Here is a 19,807-nt window from a genome sequence, read left to right on the forward strand (position 1 = left end):
TTAAAGGTTTTCTTAACAGTGGCACAAAGGATTAAATTTTTCTGTTGCAAAGACAACAGAAAGTCATTACATTAGCAGGAAATTCAAAATAGCAGCTTCTTAGAAATGTAGAGCACAACTAAGTACCCAAAAGCACAGGACATTTGGCTCTTTACCTGAGCAAAGTCAAGTCTTCAATCTTAAATAAATTGTGTGAGGAGATGTGGCAGTTAATAATTAAAAATAAAACAGGAGGATATGTGTTAAATTCCAATATTCAGTATCGCAAATGTTGTTTTTTTCTAGAGGACCAGTGATGCACATTAAAAAAAGGTTGCTAATTATCAGTGGTAATAATTATACATTTAACAAGTTACCATTATACTTCAAAAAGTTCACACTAATGCATGAATAATTATTGGCCTAATTAAGCATCCGATATTGCATCTACACACAAAAATGAGACATTAGTTAAGAGTGTGACAGTGTTTTATACGTTAGATAAAAGGAAGAGGTAATTTGGATAACAAATGCCCAGGCTGAATTTATGCCACATAGCTTACAAAAAGCAGGTAATTTCTATCCTTCAAAAACATTGTAGGAGCTTATTTTCCTCCGTCCCTGTGTCTTTTTCAGTCTAGTTTTCAGCTGCCCCTGTGTCTTTTTCAGTTAGTTTTCAGCTGCACATCCCTTTTTTTTCTTTTTTTTTTCCAGAGGTGAAGTCAAAGAGGAAATATCAGGAACTCTAGAAGCCTAACATGTCTGGATTTGGGGTTTCATGGGGTTTTTGGGGGATGTGTGTGTGGAGAGAGGGGGTTGTCCCTGTACACACAGAATGTGCTTGCTTTTGGGTGTTGGAGCACAAGGCTCTTTCTGGTGTTCCAAGCTGCAGGAGCAGAAGAAAATATATCATAAACAAGAATATGTCTCTCACTTAGACACAGAGATACACAATTTAAATATTTAGAGAAAATCAGTTTAGGATGCAGCACATCATAAGGAATGGCTATTGTTACAATGGCTTTCATCAGGTTGTTGCTTCTGTATTAATTTTCCTCCTACCATTGCACAATGCATATAAATCCAGGTCCTGTGATAATAGTCATTTATCCACACTGTTATTTGGGCTTCAGCAATGAAGTAGGGTAAATTGCAGGAAGGAAGACAAAACCTCCCTCCTATGCAGCAAATGCTACGATTTCACAGCTTTCCGTTTTTATTAACATCTGAATGAATTTCCTGCTTTGAGATGACTGTATTTGATCAAACATAGCACCCAGACATCTTTACTTGAATGTCCTCATGTCACTGGCCAATGAACAGGAAATTATGCAAGCCTAAGGAACAGCCTATATTTATGACATTTTCCCATCAGAGCTTTCTGCCTTTTCTCCCCATTCTTGAAAAGATTTCCTTCACTAGCTAGGCAGACTGCATAGTGGGTTCTCCAATAGGGTCATGGATTCCATGGAAAATATATTGTTCTTTCACTGCTGTTTTTAAAAAGAATGCCTACATCGTTAGGAGAATGTATTTGAACAGAAATACAAAACTGTGCGTGCATCCAATCCTCAAGTTGCCAAAACCTAGCCAGGCTGCATGGCTTTGTATCAGTCTGGATATCTCACATCTGTCTCCGTGTAAAAGAGATTGAGAAAAAAAATCAGGATTTGCTACATTCCAGTCTGAAATCACTTTAAATGCACCACTGCTGTGTAACTCTTTGTAGTCTGGTCCAAAAAATTTTATCTACGTCACTGCTTTGCATTCCTAAATCTCTGTCATTCCCCCATGCCCAGTAACAACAAGCCCTCAATACACGCAAAGGACTATTTTAAAGCCTCATTGAAAAGCAGACTGGAAGCTATACACATTTCAATATAAGATTTACAGGACTACTTCTGAGCAACACATACCCTCAGCTGCATTTATTCTGCAAGTCCCTAAATACACAAGTTCCCCTCATACCCCAGAATCACTATCTAATGAGAATCTTCTCTTATCTTTTTCTAAAGTAAAGGGGCCCTGGAAAGACTGAGAGCTACGGTTTTTTTTGTACTCATGGCAACTCTCTTTTGCCTGCGATAACTGAATTAACATGTTTAACAGCTGAAACTGAACTCTTCTATACATGTATATATGATTTGTATCTCAAAAAAAAAAGTACAGCTTTTAAACTAACCTGCTCTTCTGACATCAATTTTCCATCTTCTGATTACTCAGAGTCTTTCATGCGCTCCACAGATGCTCCTGAAATCAAAAGGACCCTGCTTGTGGGCAGCACCAGTTAGGTGTGCCTCGAGGCAGTCTCGTGAGCTGCAGAGATCCTGGAGAAAAACAAGAAAAGGGGTGGAAATGATAGATACTTTTCCTGCTGGAATGTGTGTCAAAACACTCTTGTCTCTGTCCAAAATCTAATATCAGGTGGGGCAGAGACTGCACTCACATTACGGGTACATTAAAGCAATGGGGAATGAGTGATTGTGATCCCATCTTAGCAAATCCTCTAAATAAGGGTTTGGTACTCCTCCTTGGATACCAGCACCTTTGCATCAGTCCGCATTTGCCTCATATTTATCTGTTGGGATGCACCTGCTCCATTAATATCAGTACAACCTGACCACAGCTTTGAAGCTGAGCATAAGCTCAAATGCTTTGTGTAGTGACAGAAATCATTAAATAAACAGTTAAAATTTCAGCACAGATTCTTAAATGTTTTTCAGAATCATGGAATAAGCACTCCTTGGAGTATGTTACCCAACCCAGCACTCCCTGCTTTGTTTTCAGTCTTTTGAACATATTGTGCCCTGTTTCCCTGTTGTTACAGTGGGTTTGGGATAGCTATGGAAACAGGGAATTAATTCCAATTACAGTTCTAATTAAATTCAAAATATAATAGTAGAATGCACTGTGCTTTCAAGAAAAAGCTTCAGATGGGTACGCTGCAAATTATTCTCCCATAAAAGCCTTTCCTGGCTAAGGAAGTTTTCACTATTCTTTCAAAGTTAAACAGATTTCTGGAAGAAATAGCTTCTCTCAATTGCAGACTGAGTTAGCAATAACTACAGTCTGGGGGGAGCTGGGGTTGCTTTTACTTAAGCCATTAGCAACTATTAAATTAATCCTCTTCATTCCACACTGTATACAGCTGATGGAAAATGTAGGGGGAAGGTAGTTGTCAAAGCATTAACCCCTTAACTCCTGAGGATGGTTTTTATGCTTGAAAGGAATTTGATGATTTCAGCTTTCTTCTTCTTAACTTTGCCTCCATTAGGACTGCTTGCATGAATAAGGGGTTGCAGAAACTGGCCCTTATATTGTAATGTAATCACAGATTGATTCAGCTCTGCAATCAGCCACTCATCTGTGATAATCATTTCAGGGTCCTGCCAAGAGTTTCTGGAAGGCTCTGTGCTTGCTCTCTGCTGATCACATAAACCACTAAAGGAAGTTCCTTATATATTATTTTGTACTAATTCACAGATCCTGATCTGAGGACTGGGAGAAAAAATGATAAGGAGTCATAAAGAATTCTGCTTCTGGACATTAATAAAATATCAATCCATACCATTCCCAAGAAAAAAAAAAAAAAAGCACTATAAAAACTGCAGGCACAAATAAAACCTGCTGAAAAAAAAAAAAAAAAAAAAAGATTTAAAAAAAGGGAAATAGCTTGTGATTTGGAATGTGCATTTGAAGAGAAAAAGGATATCCAAGCATCAGCATCCCTGAGAACAGACCATTTACCAATGTCTAAACAGCTAATAACTGAGTGTAAAAGTGTCTACTCGATCTAATAAAATTGTACTATTTATTATTTAGTATAGCATAAACTTTAAGGCATTAACATGAAGAAGGTAAACAGAAAACTGAATATTTACTGTGTCAAAGACTAAGCTTACTTTCCAAAGTTTGAGTCAAATATTACCACTAATAATACTGACAAGAATACTTCCCCTGTCACGGCTGGAATTACTCTGAGTTAAAGGGGGTATATAGAAGTGCTGAATTTGGCCTTTTGTCTCCTGTTATGTGATAACCAACTTCGGCCATTTGTAAAGTGTCACTGATGTTGGCATTAGCTGGGACTCTCAGTTCTGCGTGAGAGTTGCCACTTTTGGCACACAACCTCAGTTTTCCCACCCCTCATTCTTCGTATCCTAAAACGATGAATACATCATCTTGAGGCTGTATTCACCATCATTTGCTCTTATAGGTGACATGACACTTCAGAAGTGGGGGAAAAACATCCACAAGAAATTATGAAGAGGGAAGAATATGTGCAGCTGCAATCATTCAGTGAGCTGATCTTTAACCACAAACTGTCAGTGTCCTCTTAAAATAGAGAGAAACATTACAACAAGGCAGTAGCTAGACAACTAAACATAAACTATATAAAGCCAGTATCTAAACAATTAAATATAAACCATGTAAAGCCACAAGTTTGTATCCATTAATTTGTTAATATTCTTTTTTTTCTAAACTGGAATAGTTTTCCATGGTGCTAATAATAAACTTTTCTAACATACTTTCCATATACTCGCAATGTAGTGCGAGTGCCAATGAAAGTGCCTGAGGTTATATCCAGCTGCTGAAGGTACTCACCTTTCTTCACATGAGAGGATCCTGTGCAGGGCATATCCCCTATCTCCCGGCTCAGATATCCAGATGGTTTTACTCTGGAAAGCAGAGCATGGTTGAGGGACAGTGTCCAGGCATTGTTCTGTAGCATGTTCCATGTGCAACCAGGGAGCATCACTCCAGAACACCTCCACCCACAGCACTAGTAAGACAAGTATGGTTGCAATAGTGATAAATGACTTCCACATATCAATGTATGTGGCCCGGGCATTTTTTCATTTATTTTTTACATTATCTGTGCATAATTTGATCCTTTCTCAGTGGAGAAGACTTACTGCAGCCTTGCAGTTATTTGGTATTCAACTTGTGTTACTGACTTCACTAAACAAGACATGCCTTGTCAGTATAAGCTAGAAAGGTGACAATATAATCTTCTGAGACTATGAAATAATTTTCTGTCTGGCCTAGGAATACATTTTAGGCCAAAGAATCTAGACTTGGATTGATTCTGGCAGTCCAGAAATTCCCTGCATGACAGGTTGGGTTTCCCATGCCTAGAAGAGACCTCAAGAATCCTTTAGATTATTATAATTGCATTCACTCCTTATGAAGCTTATTACACCATCTGGAAGCTGAATTTAGTACCAGTGGTCAGCAGCGTACTCCTGATGTGAGATCTACTTTACAGCCAGAGGCACAATATGACCTATAATTATTAAACACCAGAAGAGTATTCAACTCCCCTTTGTGAGCTATATCACTGACTCTTCATGAGAATTACTGCTTCTCACTGTGGGAGGTAAAACACACCTTTTCACACCCTAAGAAAATAGCAAGCTCTCATATCTGACAACAGTTCCAACTATATTTTCATTATGAATAATTCTACCTGGTTTTCCTCAAAATGGGGAATATCAATGATTCGCAAACTCTTGAAAGCTTTTCACGTTAATCCATTTTATTGCTGTAAGGTCAGACTTTGAAAATCTAAGTTGCATTTTACTGCCCAAGTATTTCCACTGATCCTTTGGGACTGCTCTTAGCATATGTTATCATTTGGCCTGGGTAAATCAATATTCAGTTGACCATAAATTACAGCAATAGCTCAGAGGTTACAATGATGGTTTGGAAGTGAACTGCATCTGGTTTTGAAAACTGAAGCCAGATATTAGGACTTCAGGACACTAAAGCTCCTTCTCATTACCTTTAAAAAAGGTCTGAATTTGGAAAATTTTCAGTAATTACTCATTATGTCTCACATGTAGATGTCTCACAGTCCAAGAGTAAAGAGAAGAAAATCAAGCTAGTACTTGACGTATTAATTTTACAATAAACATGAACAATACACATTGTTCTGTACACATTCAACACATCCGTTCTTGTGAAAAAATAGCAAATTGGATCAGTAGTTCCCTACTGAATCAACATTAATTTCTCTTCCCTTCCCTCCTGAAGACTGTTACATTTTGAAGTCACAAATGATTATTTATTTATTCCCCTATAAAAATGCATGCATGGTCCCAGAAGCCAGAATATAACTTTCTGTAGTACTCACAAATGCAGCACTCATTATTACGAATTATTAGATCACTTAATCTTCTTTGCCAGTTCTTTCTTTGAAAAAATATTCAAAGTCCCCAAATACCAGCCTAAAATACAATAAAATAAAAATAATAGTAATAATAATGATATGTTTGCTTGGCCTTTTATGGCACAAAAACAAACGTCTGCTGACTTGTATCGCAGAGATATACTCATTGCAAGTTGATGTATGGCTGAGCCCATCAGTTCCTTACCCAGAGGATGCTCAGTTTGGAGTAGAAAACATTTCATCAGTTTTTAAGATCTGGAAACAACTATAAGAATCAGATGATGAAGCCACATTGTTCTTGCTTTGAGTTCTTCCCTTTAAGAAGAAATAAAGCTGTGTCAAGCTTTTGACTCAAAATGTTCCTATACTGAGTTGGATCATTTGGATTGACTTTTTCCCTTTGCACAATCATGCATGCATTGCCTGCAAGGGTGAAAAAGTGCAGCATCAACCTCCAGATGCCAAATCCCATCCAGGATGTTCACTTTGCCCTGACTTTACAGCTTTCTTTGTCCCTTTGCTCAAACCCAGCTCTGCTCTGAAGAGGTGTTCACCCACCTGATCTTTCTCATTTGTCCTTTCTTGTATCTCAGTGGCTGTTTTCCTGCTATTATTGTCAATGAGAGTAAGCGTCTGATTACAAAGAGAATTTCCTACCAAGAACAGACAAAAGCAAGGCATGCTCTGCATCCACAATCACCCAAATCATGATACGAGTAACACAATAAAATACAAATTCTCACTCTCCAGGAAAGAGAATGATCAGAGGTGATGTAGAAGGAATCCTTACAATGTGATGAAATCAAATTAATCTCCTAAAATCTCCTGGAGTAAAATCAGTTTATTTACTTAAGGTATCAGTCAACTGGAGATGAATTAGGTGAGCTCTGGAAACTTTGTATTTCGGCTATGTAGACTGCCTGAAAGTGACATATTCCTGGTAGATGTAGTATACTCTAACTCCTTACACAGAATTGGACATCCGAGAATTCCTTGCATACATGCATGGACTTAGAAAGATAGTGCATACTTTCGCATCTCAGGAAACAGCTGTAACTGATGTGGTGACGCTGGAACCTAGCACACTTAAAACCCGATTGATTACTCATTTGGATATCTCTAGGAAAAAAAAAAGAGAGAGAAGAGAGAGAGAGCGGTGGAAACAGGAAACTGCGCTTTCCTCTATTTGCAAAAAGACTATGGGGTCCCGTTGTTTTGTTAGCACTGATAGTGAGCATAACCATGTCAAATATTCATAGATTTTGTTATTATTTCTTTTGGTTATAGTAAAAAGGCTACACCCATACAACACCCATGGGAGAGCAGTAATCATTGTTTTATTGTATCATTGCACTGTTTACAACTACACCTGCGAGAATCAAAGTCAAGACTGATGTCAAAAATGGCAATACAAACCTACAGATTTTTACTGTGGGAGAAATGCAGAGAATATCTCTGAATTTTGTCTTAAATTCTGGGAGAAGACCCAGTGAAAAGCAGCAGAACCATTTAAAGTACCTAGATATACTTTTAGGAAGAGTCACTAATTAGCTACTTGCTCTGTCTTTATTTTACTAAGAAATGGAATAAACATAAAGACTTCAACACAATCTATTTTCTGTCACCAATGTGCTGAAGAAGCACATATGAAAAATAGGCAAATAAATTTTGGAAGCCAGAATCTGAAATGTTGGATAAGTCTGATCAAACAAGAACAGGGTAGGTTGCTTCATCCTTGTGAAGCCGTTGTGACATTTTTACTCCTTCTACTTTCTCTGTCAGGCAAAGGCAAAAACATTTTGCTAAATAGGATGAAATTCCTAACTCATTCTTTCACTCGCACTTTTTCAGCGTCTATTTGTGCATCAAACAATTATACACAGACTCTAACACATATCATGCAACATATGTTGGGAACATACAATAAAATAATCTTATTAGGTGGATCTATTAGATGAAATGAGAAAGAGCAAATTATTTAGTGAGCCAAATCTTCAGTGAGGGGCATTACACATCCCACTTAGATGAAAAGAGAGAAATCACACTTCTTTTAAATGCTGTCAGAGTGTAGGCTGGGGAAGATAATACAGCACTGGGTTACACAAAGATCATGTACTTTGCAACTTGGAGAGCTAGAAATCTAAGTAAAACCGTAAAAGCTTAAATTCTAAAGTTAAATTTTGCAGCAAGGTTAGATTCCTATGTCAGTCGATAGCTGAAAAATTCCAGAAAACAAATGGCCATGCTTACAGCAATATGTTGCAGGTCTTTGTGAACTCCCCAAAGAAGCCCGCACTAAAGAGGGAGAGTTTGGCACTTGCACATCTCTTCATTTCTTGTATTAGTTCCTCATTTTGAGAAAGAAACAGTTATGGTTATGAAGGACCGACCACTGAGGTGATGCCTATGTCCCTCCTTGCCACATTTGTCATCTCAGAGCTATACTGAAATCCATTGGTTTCCTTCTGGATTTAAATGCAAAGGGAAGAATAAATAAATAAATAAATAAAAGCTGAGGCAGGGAAGCTCAATGTGAGAACCAGAAAGGAAACCTTGAAAATGGCAAAATGTCAAGAAGAGACTTTTTGGTAATGGTGTTCAGACTGGGAAACTTAGAAAATTCACAGAGTAGAACACTTTGGGCTGATGCTTTTATAAGCAGAACTCAGAAGAGAGAGGAAGAGTTATTTCCAGGAGCTAAAAGTGTGTGAATGCTGTTTATCTAGCCAGTAAATGGGAAAATCAAGTGCTAGTCCTCACTCATGGGAGTTACTTTCCCCATGAGTAAGCAAAAGGAAGGAATTTGGCACCCTGTGCAGGACTGCCATCCCTGCCAAACTTACTGAAGCACAAAACAGCTTCCCCTGGGGACGCTCAGGTGTTTTTAAATTTTCACAATTGAATTGACAACACAGCTGCAAAAAGACTTATAGTGTCTAGTTATTCATCAGCATCTCAGATGTGGCTTTTTTCAGAGGTGAATCAGAGTTGGATGAGAGTGAATTTGAGAAAGCATGCCTTTTTCCTCCCTAGGAAATCTAACACATAATTAGACAAGAATCTACCACTCCATTCTTGTTACAGGCAGACAAGATGTGGCGGACCATACTCCCATTTGCACAGGAAAATATATTGACAGATCTCCAGGCAAGAGATAGGAATTGATACTTTTTTTCTGTTACAGCAGCAAGAATCTGCATACTAGTTAGGTCCTTCATGAAAGGGCTTGACTCAAATTCTGCTTGACAAATGTGTTCTCAGAAGTATCCTCAGGAGGTTGCCTCATCTTTGTTAGCTTTTCAACCATTTTTAATATCAATTCAGGGGACAGATGAGGAGGAAGAAAATCTGTTCCTGGCAATTACTGTTGACAACGAAATCCTTTTTTTTTTTTCTTTTTCTTTTTTTTTCTGAGGGATGTGGAATCAATTTAACATGGACTAAAGCACATCTGAAGTGGTTAGGAAGTAATGAAACCTCTTTATACAGTCACCTGTATAAGCCACTTAAAAAAAAAGTCAATCTTGAATTTTCTTGACTTATATAGGGGCAAGTACAACATGGCAGCTGCTATGTTAAGGCTATTGATCTGAAAAATCAAAGGGACAAAAAAAGAGATTAGCTTTTTCTTTTGTTTCATGGTACAAAAATGAATGGACTGTGGTTTTACGTAATTCTGGTTTTACTGAATAGGGATGTTTTACTCCAATCCTACTGTGGTCAGATTCTCTCCATCAGCAGACTTTGCACTCAACAGGACATTTCCTGATTGTATAAAAACAACATTGATGACCTGACACTGTGAGCTCCTGAATTCTCTTCCCTCTTCTCAAGGTTCAGGGAGAGCTCAGACAGTCTAGGACAAACAGAAAGCTACCTGGACATCACTGTCCAGGATTGGGCAGATCTGTTCCAGGATTGGGCTGATCTGTTCCAGGAGCCAAAATAAAGACGAGACATAAATGTGACAGAAATTCACTCTTGTCCTCCTACAAAGAAGTAGGCACATTCTCTACATACACATAAAGAGGGAAATGCATGAGGCGAACCCACTTATTTCAGACTGCAGAATGGATTGAGGTTTTGGCCTGTCTGTGTCATACCTTAATGGAGAGAGTGATTGCACAAACATCAAGGGCAATTTTCCTCTGAAACAGTTTCTACATAGGTTAGGCAAACGAAGTACAATGTATGCAGAGCCATGTGATACGATAACATCAGAACAAAAATACCCACAACTACCAGAGATAATTGGACTTTCTGAGTGATTTGGGAGGCTTGCTTTCTCATGTACAGTGTGATATTTCACCTTTGGGAGCAAAGTTACTGTAACTTTGCCAACCATTACCAGAAGGACCCAACTTCCCTCACTGAACATGTGCTCTGCAAGTATAGTTTTGCAGTTTCACTTCTCTCAGGTGAAGGTATTCCTTCATTGACATCGGTGAAATTGTTTTTAATTCACTCGTGTTAAAACAGAAGTAGATCAGAATCTGGTACCTATTCTGTAGAAATAATCAGATTTTTTTTCCTTTCTTTTCAGAAACATTTTTCCTTACATGATAATTCCAATTAAAATTTGTACCATTCACATCAGATTCACTAAGTTTTGTATGAAAGTGCAATCACATCTGTTTTACTTATTCATGTATTTGCTTTGTACTACTCAGGTTATAAATATTGATCTGTTTGGATCGTTATCTGCAGTACAGTTTTAAAAATAGAATGATTAAACTCAATAAAATCTAAATTTAAGAATAGCTGTTTTAGGCTTTTATACAGCAACCATCAGCTTAGAGCAAGCCAGCTGGAATGCAGAAGAAACAGCAAGCTATGAGGCTGTTTCTCACAGTAGCTTCTGAAATAAGAAATTAAAAGGTATTATTTAGCTGTTAATGAGAATAATGATTTCTCCTACTAGTTTACTGGTTACAAATTGGCTAAAGTGTCAGCTTAAATGCATAATATGGAGTAGTCTGTGCTAAATGCTTTTCTTAGATTATACAAAAGCATTAAACTTGAAAGTAATATGAGTTCTTGCACACATTACAAAGTCACCAGCATGAGCAGCACTTAGTGTTATAATTCAGCTAGGCCTTAGAGAACTCTGCATGCAAGACTTGTGGGCTTGACACTCTTACCATGGTCAGCCAAGTCCTTAGAGACGATGAGAGGATTGAAAGGTTAACTATCTTTCATCTTGCAAAGATAGGAAACTCAGGTGGTAAGTAATAATAAATAAATACGGAAAGGAATAAAGAAATTCTGCTTTTCTGGAACAAAAGAATAATACATCTGTACCCAATGAATAGCACTGGAGCAGAGGACAAGTCCTTGGTGCACTGTATCAGACCAAACAAAGTCAGGTGTGCTCTCTCAAGGAAGAGACTAGTAGAATGTCCATTCAGAACGCAGCAGCTTAGACTCCTGCACTTCCTTCCACCTTCTAGTCTCCATTCAGCAGCTCCACGCCAGACAAATTTTAGCTGATATTGTAATGAGGGGAGCGACTGAAAAAACTAGTTAAAACACTCTAAGAGAAGCCATTCTATGAAGAAGGGATGAATTAATGTGTCTCTTGGCTTGATCAAAATTTATGGGCATCATTTACAATGTCTGAAAAGGAAATATGTAGTCAGAGATTTCACACTTTACTCTCCTTCCTCACCTTACCAACTGAATTTCCCAGCTGTTTGGTTGGATTACTACTGGTATCGTGCAATTAACATTCTTATTCCTTGTTCTATCTCAAGGCTTTGGTTGACATGGTCAGAGCACTGTGCCTAGAAGATCTAGATGATACAGAATGCAGAATAATAGCAGAATTTGGAGTGAATCCAAGAAGGAATCATTTTGATGAGGCTCTGCCTACAGTGGAACTCATATTGATGTTAATGATTGGCACAGAGGAACCAAGGAGAGAGCTTTGTTTATGATTTGTAGGACAGATGGCTCAGAACAGCAGCAGAACTGAGTACATGCATCATGTGAATCCAGGGAAACAAACACGTTGGGAATGAGAGAAACCTGTGCTGGCATTTCTGTGTTTGGTGGAAAATGGGTGCTGGGGAGCACATCTGGCTGGTGCCAAATCTGCTTGTGAAACAGCTGAACATTTGCTTTTATTCAGGATGGAATGAGAAGAGCAAGTCCATTCCTTACACAATCTGGCATCCCCCTGATAGCAAATGAAGTTTGACAGATTTTCCTACTTACTGAGCTACTGTTCCCTAAAAAGCATCCAGTGAAGATAAATGCTATTTAAAAGCATTCACAGATAAAATTGTTTTAAAATTTATTACGTGTTGTGCCCCACTGTGTTAAGAAAGAATACATCGTATATTTTAAAAAAAAATATAATAATCAGGCAGATTTTCTTAAAATAATTAAACATTCAATAAAACAGGTTTATTGTTGCTCTCTTAATTTGCTGGGTTGGGGAAGTGGATTTTTTTTTTTTAATTGTTGTATTGCAAGCTCAGCAGTATTGAATAGCTATGAGAAGGATAAGGAAATTTGATTCACTAACTTCAGTAAAAATTTGAATTGTCTTTGAATTTGTTTCAATCTTGATTTAAATATGAATTCGTCTCTGCACTCCTGGAATTGCCAACTTGCATGAGAAAATACACTCTAGAATATGCCTATGAAAGCACATAAAGGCTTTGAGGGTTTTTTAAAGCAAGGGCACATTATAAATTTATTTCACTGTAATAGTTGTATACTTCAAATGCAGGCAACATTTGCTCTACAATTATTAATTATTATGGCTGCCAGACACAATTAAAGAACAGTTTGTATTCTTCGTATGGCTTACTTCAAACATTCACCACATAAGCTGTTACTGAAATGGCTAAATTAAGAAATACTGTAAGGTAGCAGTTATATGATCTTTACTCCCCAATATACAAAAATAGTTTGCAGAAAAGGGACATTATTAACCTACGTTGCTGTGAGGAGAAGGGAAAAACAGAGATTGAAGCAAAAGCATTTGTTCATTCGAAGTGGTTTCACTTTTAGGTGCTGGACATGGAAAGTACAAACCTTTCCAAAGGCTTTTCACAGCACAGTCAAAGGACTTTCTAAAAGCTTTCAATAAGCTCCCTTTCAAAATGCATTTAATAAACATATCCAAAAATGTCCCAGTAACAGGAGGGAATAGTGAGAAGACCAATTTGTTAACAGTGCTAAATTATTCAGGCAGTGGAAATTAAAAGAGGCTACAAAGATATATTGAAAGATGGCACAACAGTGGAGGACAAAATGAAAGCTAAAAAGCAGAGTTGCTAAATGTGCAGTGGTGCACAGAGGAGATACAACCTCAACACGATGCGTGCAAGGATGAGCTCTGAACTAACTGCTGCGCCTCTGGAACAGGAACTCCCCGTTAGAGTAGCTGCTCTGTGAAACCAATTGGCTGGAGAAAAAACAAGTGGGATGCTAGTAATTACTAGGATGGAAACAGAACCAATCTAAAAACATAATTATGCCTTTGTATAAACCCATGGTGTGTCCACAGCTGAACACTACTTGCAGTCCTAGCTCTCTGATCAGAAGGGCTGTAAAAGGATGAGAAAAAATGCAGATAGTGATATTACTTAGTAAACAATATTTTCTAAACAAGGAATAAGTAAATTGAGATTTTGTGCATAGGAAAGAGACAACTGAGAATAGATATCCACAAACGAACGGAAATGACAATAACATGGAGAAGATTATTAGGAAATGATTACTTTGATTTTTTGTAATGCAAGAAGTTGGAAATTTTTTTGTGGGAGTAATTATCAGGCTGCAGGCGGAATGCAAATAAAAAAATCTCAAAGGTACTTCTTCAGGCAGCACAGTTGAATTGGGAAATTCCTTGCCAAAGAATATCCTAAATATTGCAAATACTTACTAGTTCAAAAAATCAACAAGATCAATTGATGAAGGCGAGTTTACTGAGGTTGCTAAACCCTGAAAGGACATTAATATCCAAGGATAATGCTAAACTGGATTGCTGAACAATATACAAGGATGGATGGATTTTATTATCTCTCCCAAAAAATGTCTGCAAGGTTTGAGGAGAAAACCCTGCAACTAAATCTATTTGTGCTACTGTAAGTACTTGTGCTGGAAGCCCAAGGATCCCTGACAGAGTTTGATACACAGACAATGCCATTATCTATGGATGTCTCACACTGGAACAGGTTGCCCAAGGAGGCTGTGGATGCCCCATCCCTGGAAGCATCCAAGGCCAGGCTGGATGTGGCTATGGCAGACTGGTCTGGTGGTTGGCGACCCTGCACATAACAGGGGGGTTGAAACTAAGTGATCATTATGATCCTTTTCAACCCAGGCCATTCAATGATTCTATGATTCTATGATTCTATGATTCTATGATATCATCTTGAATGTAAATTTTGACCATACTGAAATAAGCAGGAATTTTGGCAATGCCTGCAATGGAAGTAGGATCTCACCTCATGCTCCCTGAATTCCAAAGCTCAAGTACTCCCAACCACCTCGAGGTTCTTCCTAGTCACTGCCTGAATATTCATCACGAACAGACAAGGAGATTTTCAAAGCACAGATCTTTGTAGCATGCTCTTCAACTCAAAGTGAGGGAGGAGTTTAACTGCTACAAGAACTTTAAAACAGCATTCAAAAATGCACAAGCCCAGCAACTGTGGAATTGCTCTGCTACAGTCATTCTTCTCAGTGCTTTGGTTCTGTTTTCACATTCTGATACTGAAGTTGGAGAGCAAATTCGATTTTACTTCTCTTAAAAAGGGAAATGGAGAATATTTTATAAGCTTTCATGCTTTATTTGAAGATTATCATAAAGCAGTCTCCTAACCGAAAACCTTAAAGATTTCTGACAGTTGTTGCAGATTTTTCAGAGAATTATCTGGTCTGTATCTTCTTCATAGTTGAAAGTATCAGAACTTAAGTAAAAAGCCTGTCTTTTAAAATGAAGAACTACCCCTAGCCGAACAAAGCCTCCCTGAAAAAAATATATCTATATGGATTCTGTCAGAGCATTTTCTTTGCCCTTTTAAAAAACATTTGATTCAAAAGATTATTTGATTTTTTCAAAATTTCAAAACACATTTGATTTAATACTACTTAGGGGCTGAAACATAGAGTTATAAAATACAGAATGAGTAATCAGTCCTGTGCATCAATACATATTTGCCACATTAACATTTACTCGATCCTCAGAAACACAATGTGAAAATGAAAATAGAATCACTGCTTGCTAGGAAAATCTCCCCATAAGGCAAGTTTTCTGCACGTGCCTGACATTGGCCCATATAGTTACAAGAGTCATTTTAGTATATCTTTAGGAATAGCAATTTGCTCAATTGTTGCTGAGAAAGACAGCTAGAAAGGGCTGAGACACAGAGAAACTTTTCTCCATCACAACTCATGAGGTAAACTAATCCCTCCTTGATGGATGAATCAGATTTTTGGAATTCAAGTCTAAATCCAACAGATGATGTTAGTCCACTGAGGGTTTTAATAATAAGAAAGGGGGAATGAGAAGAGCAATATAGCTAAATCATGGTAACTAGACAGTTGGAAAGGCAGAGACAGTTTGCATTTTGTACCAACTTAGATCTCATGAAACCATGTAATGGAATAAAAACCTTAACAAAGAATTAAAACAAAGATGGAGGACTTTAATTGAAAACTTGATCAATTAGCACAGAGGCCATAAGAAGGAGGCAGCAGAGCATGAAATTTGATTAAACAGAACCATACGTCCTACTTCATTCTCAGTGATGTCGCAAAACTGATGACCTTGAAAAGAGAAGACATTGGAGGAGTGTAAAATAGCAGTTATCTCAGTGCTGGTTAAAATAGAGAACTGATAATAAATATTGTACAGTAAGGAAGCCTTAAATTAAAATCACATACATATTCAGAATGGAGAGATAGGTAGTCATAAATTGCAGTAATTGACATGCAATCCAAATTTATTACAATGGATTCAGGCAGTGGGAACTTAAGAAAGTGCCCTAACTTCACAAGTTTGACAAATGGAGCAGATCACACTGTATCTTGCTGACTACTCAGATTATTTTTTGACAACTGGCATGGGTCAACTGGATTGGGTGATCCTTTTCCACTTAGAAAAGTAGATTAAATTCCAAAGATACACTCAGTGTCTACAGCTATAAGATGCTGGAGTAACATTGTGATTCTGCTCTGTTTTGTCCCCAAATGAAATCACAACAGGACACTCTTTCAGTCACTTGTCACTGCCATAAACAAACGAAATCTTGCTCATATTGACAGTTAAAGTAGTAAGTGAATTTGATAAACTGTGTTGAAAATAGCATATTTGAACCAGTTGCAAACAAGTGTGGCTGCACAGTCTCTCTTCCTGATTGCTACAGGACATGCTCACCCACCCATATGTATTCTCATAGGACTAAATGCAGTTATGCATCCATGTTTCTAACAGTTACCCAGAACAACCAACATGAGGCTTGTGCCTAGACTGCGTTTAAGCTTTACATCTGTGATGCAACAGTGACTTCTGTTATAAAACCTGCAAACTGCAAACAAGTTTCCCCTTTAACAGTTTTGAACAACTTGCACCAGCACTTTATGTCATGTGGCCATGGCATTTTGATTCTCTACAATGCACCTTAAAATTAGATGTACTGTCGTGTGGAAATACAGCTTAAGTGATACTGAGGTGGATTTTTTCCAAAACAGCATGTTCTCGCAGCCATTTAGAACCAGCAGGATTTTAATGGGGCCAATAGAGTGCTTTTGAGAATCCCACTCACTGTGAATTCCAAAATACAAAATACAAACATAGCCAATGTATAGATATAATGTGATAATTTTGTCATCACTGTTCTTCCGAGGAAAAATGTTATGGATAAATGCAAAACTTTTTGTTAGCTTGAAAAATATTGATGCCTTGCCTTGTCTGTTCACAAATACTGCTAATTGAGGAAGGATGGCATTAATACCATGTCATTTTGTTCTGCAAAATTAGAAAGTAAATATATATATATATATATATACATGTTTATGATGGCAGAAATTGCTGCACTCTGAAAATAAATGATCTGGTTAAACATGATCAACTGTATGTGTCCATACTGCAAACACACTGGCACCCATTTCTTCACTGGACTACCATCCTTTGCCATAAAGAAAGGGACAAGAACTGGTTTGCAGTGGTTAGAGCTCCAGCACATCCAGTCCTGGGGCATCAGTGCAGAGCACATGAAACACAAATGTGAGAAATGCATAATTCTGAGAAATTCATTCATGAGCCATTTTGTTTTTCACCTATTTCCTCATTTCTAATTCTCTGTTGAACAAACCACAAATGTTTTTAGCTGTAAACTTCTCGATCTGACCTTTTACAGTCCTTCACAACCCTGTTCTTTAACTCAGTGAGAAACAGAAAGAGAAAGCTTGCAAGCACTGTGCATTTGTTCTAAAACATTTACTTACATTCTGCTTGGTCTGGGGTAGTACTAGCAGAGGTCATGATATTTCATTAAGAATGGATCTTTTTTATCTTCCCTTCTTCTTCAGTGTCTGCACAACCTTCCCTCTCCAACAGAACGAAAGACATCACCACTGAGTCCTATAAACTCTCATCTAAACAACATCAGCGTGCAAGGAGAAGGAGTATTATTTATGTAAATTGATTTTCTTTTCCTTTTGTTCCAATGAAGCATACACCAATTTGTATCAATTTGTTTTCTGGGTGTCCATAGTTATTTCTTTCTTTCTTTTTCTTTTTCTTTTTTTTTTCTTCCTTTCAGCATCTGGCTCCTTTCTAAATTTCTTATCATGCATGAGAATCATATAATGTATTTATTCAGAGATAGCAGTACTTTAATACATTGCAGTAACTGAAGTGTGCTGCTACATGCGACGTTTTTGACAGCCAAATGAGATATGGAAATAAACATTAAAATATTAACATTTGTGGGCTGCTAAGAAGTTGTGCAGTCTGTACATACAAAAATCTTACAGAGGAAAAATCCAATAAACCAATAAGACTTAGCATTCTTAAAAATTTAAATAAGAAAATATGAAGATCCTTCTTTCTGGTAACAAGCATGAGTAGTGTGGAGAAAGCCCAGTGAGGAGAAAACACCAGCACTTCCCTCTATGAGACTATAGGGCAAATTGTATTATTTGTTTATTTACTAAAGACTTTCTGCATTTCTAATACACTGGATGGATGCTTTTTGTGTATGCCACATACTAGTACTGATAAAGAAACACCATATTGATTTTTAGAACTAATGAGGTTCGCTTCAAATTTTATTAAAAGAAAAAAAAAACAACCAACAAAACCAAACCAAAACATTACCAAGCAATGCTCCCTGTATTTCTGGGGCAGCATAAAACTATGAATCAGTGCAAAACAGAAAAAAGATGGAAAACAGAGAAACTGAGCTTGGGAATGAAAGGAACGGCAAGAATAACTCTAGGATTCATTCCTGTGAAGTCCTTCCACCTTGAAGTCTGTTTTGCACATCCTGTGGATACAAATACGGAACATCTACATTACATTTTACACTACTTTGGGGATACGCACCTGTCGAGCAGAAATCTAACTCAGTCCTTCACTTCAGCCCCAGTGGACAACAGGGAACACATAGGTCCTAAAAGCTTGGTGTGAGTCCATGTGGAGTCAGAACAAAAAGTCTCCAGTCTTAAGTATACTGTCTTTCAAACCCCCGCTTGATTTGTATCCAAAGTATGCTCAAGGGAAGGCTCTTGCAAAACTTTTTTTACTCTCTGCATCCTCCCTGGAAGCAGACCAGTCTTTCTGTCTTGATGTTGCAGGCAGTTTCCAGACAGTAACGCAGATGGATGGACAAGCCATGCCAACATTCTCAAGTAATACAGATCAACAGGAGAAACTCTGTAGATGGTAAAAGCTGGTACTTAGAAACTGATACCTGCACTAGCTGAGCTACAAAGAGCTTGTACTTCAAACTAATTCCAGCCTGGACTCCACTGCCTTTGAGGCATAACTGTAGCAAGTCTCCTTGTTTATGTTCAGTTGAAAGGAATCCACTGACAACTGAAGATTAGTCCATGATCCGAAAACTTGCTAAGTATGGACAATAAGGAGATTAACTCCAAAGCCAGACAAAAGTAAACCACAAAGGTAAATACATTCTTTTTTTTTTAGAAGAAAAGTCAAGGAGCTTTCAGCCAGCTCACTGACCTGAGTTTGTATGTTATCCCACTAACTTTGGTGGCTTAAGTACATCCCATTTACAAAGTTTCATTGAGGTAAAAGGGCTTTTTTTCATGGAACTGGAGCTGTTGTTATACAAATTGCATAGAAGAGTTTCTGATACACAGTACTACTCTAGCAGTATTCTTGGTGATATGTGACATCAAGTTAGGTATCAGTATCAATTTAGAACCGGGTGCTGTAATGCGCTGTTTAACACTGTTTAAACTGTGCTATTGAGTATAATCTGATATCTTGGCTGTGAAATATGTGATAAGCACATGGGATATTGGGTACGAAACTGTAATGTGAAATTGGGTAAATGAGGCATTTCAGCTCTTAGTTTTCTGTATTCTTTTTTTTTTTTTTTTTTTTTTCCCAGATATTTCCATCCCAATTAAATTACGACTGATGTTCAGCTTTCCTCACTGAATGCC

General features: G+C 37.6%; 1 protein-coding gene and 1 long non-coding RNA gene across 10 annotated transcripts in view; one reads left to right on the top strand and one right to left on the bottom strand.

The window, feature by feature from the left end:
• LOC116242416 (uncharacterized) overlaps nt 1-4,710 on the bottom strand; it is a 68,118-nt gene extending 63,408 nt beyond the window's left edge. For 8 of the 9 annotated variants that reach the window (XR_016471787.1, XR_004169749.2, XR_016471789.1 and 5 more), the window contains exons 1-2: nt 4,585-4,710; nt 2,162-2,306 (exon numbers count right to left, since the gene is read on the bottom strand). This is a non-coding gene — a long non-coding RNA (uncharacterized LOC116242416). Of the gene's footprint in view, nt 1-541; nt 866-2,161; nt 2,307-4,584 lie in introns of those variants that run through there. The other variant, XR_016471793.1, reaches the window with a different exon arrangement.
• LOC149919821 (uncharacterized) overlaps nt 1-19,069 on the top strand; it is a 682,202-nt gene extending 663,133 nt beyond the window's left edge. Inside the window, exon 6 of the transcript XR_016471781.1 lies at nt 18,971-19,069. The gene's annotated coding sequence lies outside the window, so the exon portion shown is untranslated. The remainder of the gene's footprint in view (nt 1-18,970) is intronic.
• Nucleotides 19,070-19,807: the final 738 nt, after the last annotated feature.

Source organism: Phasianus colchicus, chromosome 1, assembly GCF_987193195.1.
Source record: "Phasianus colchicus chromosome 1, bPhaCol1.hap1.1, whole genome shotgun sequence".
Lineage (NCBI taxonomy): Eukaryota > Metazoa > Chordata > Aves > Galliformes > Phasianidae > Phasianus > Phasianus colchicus.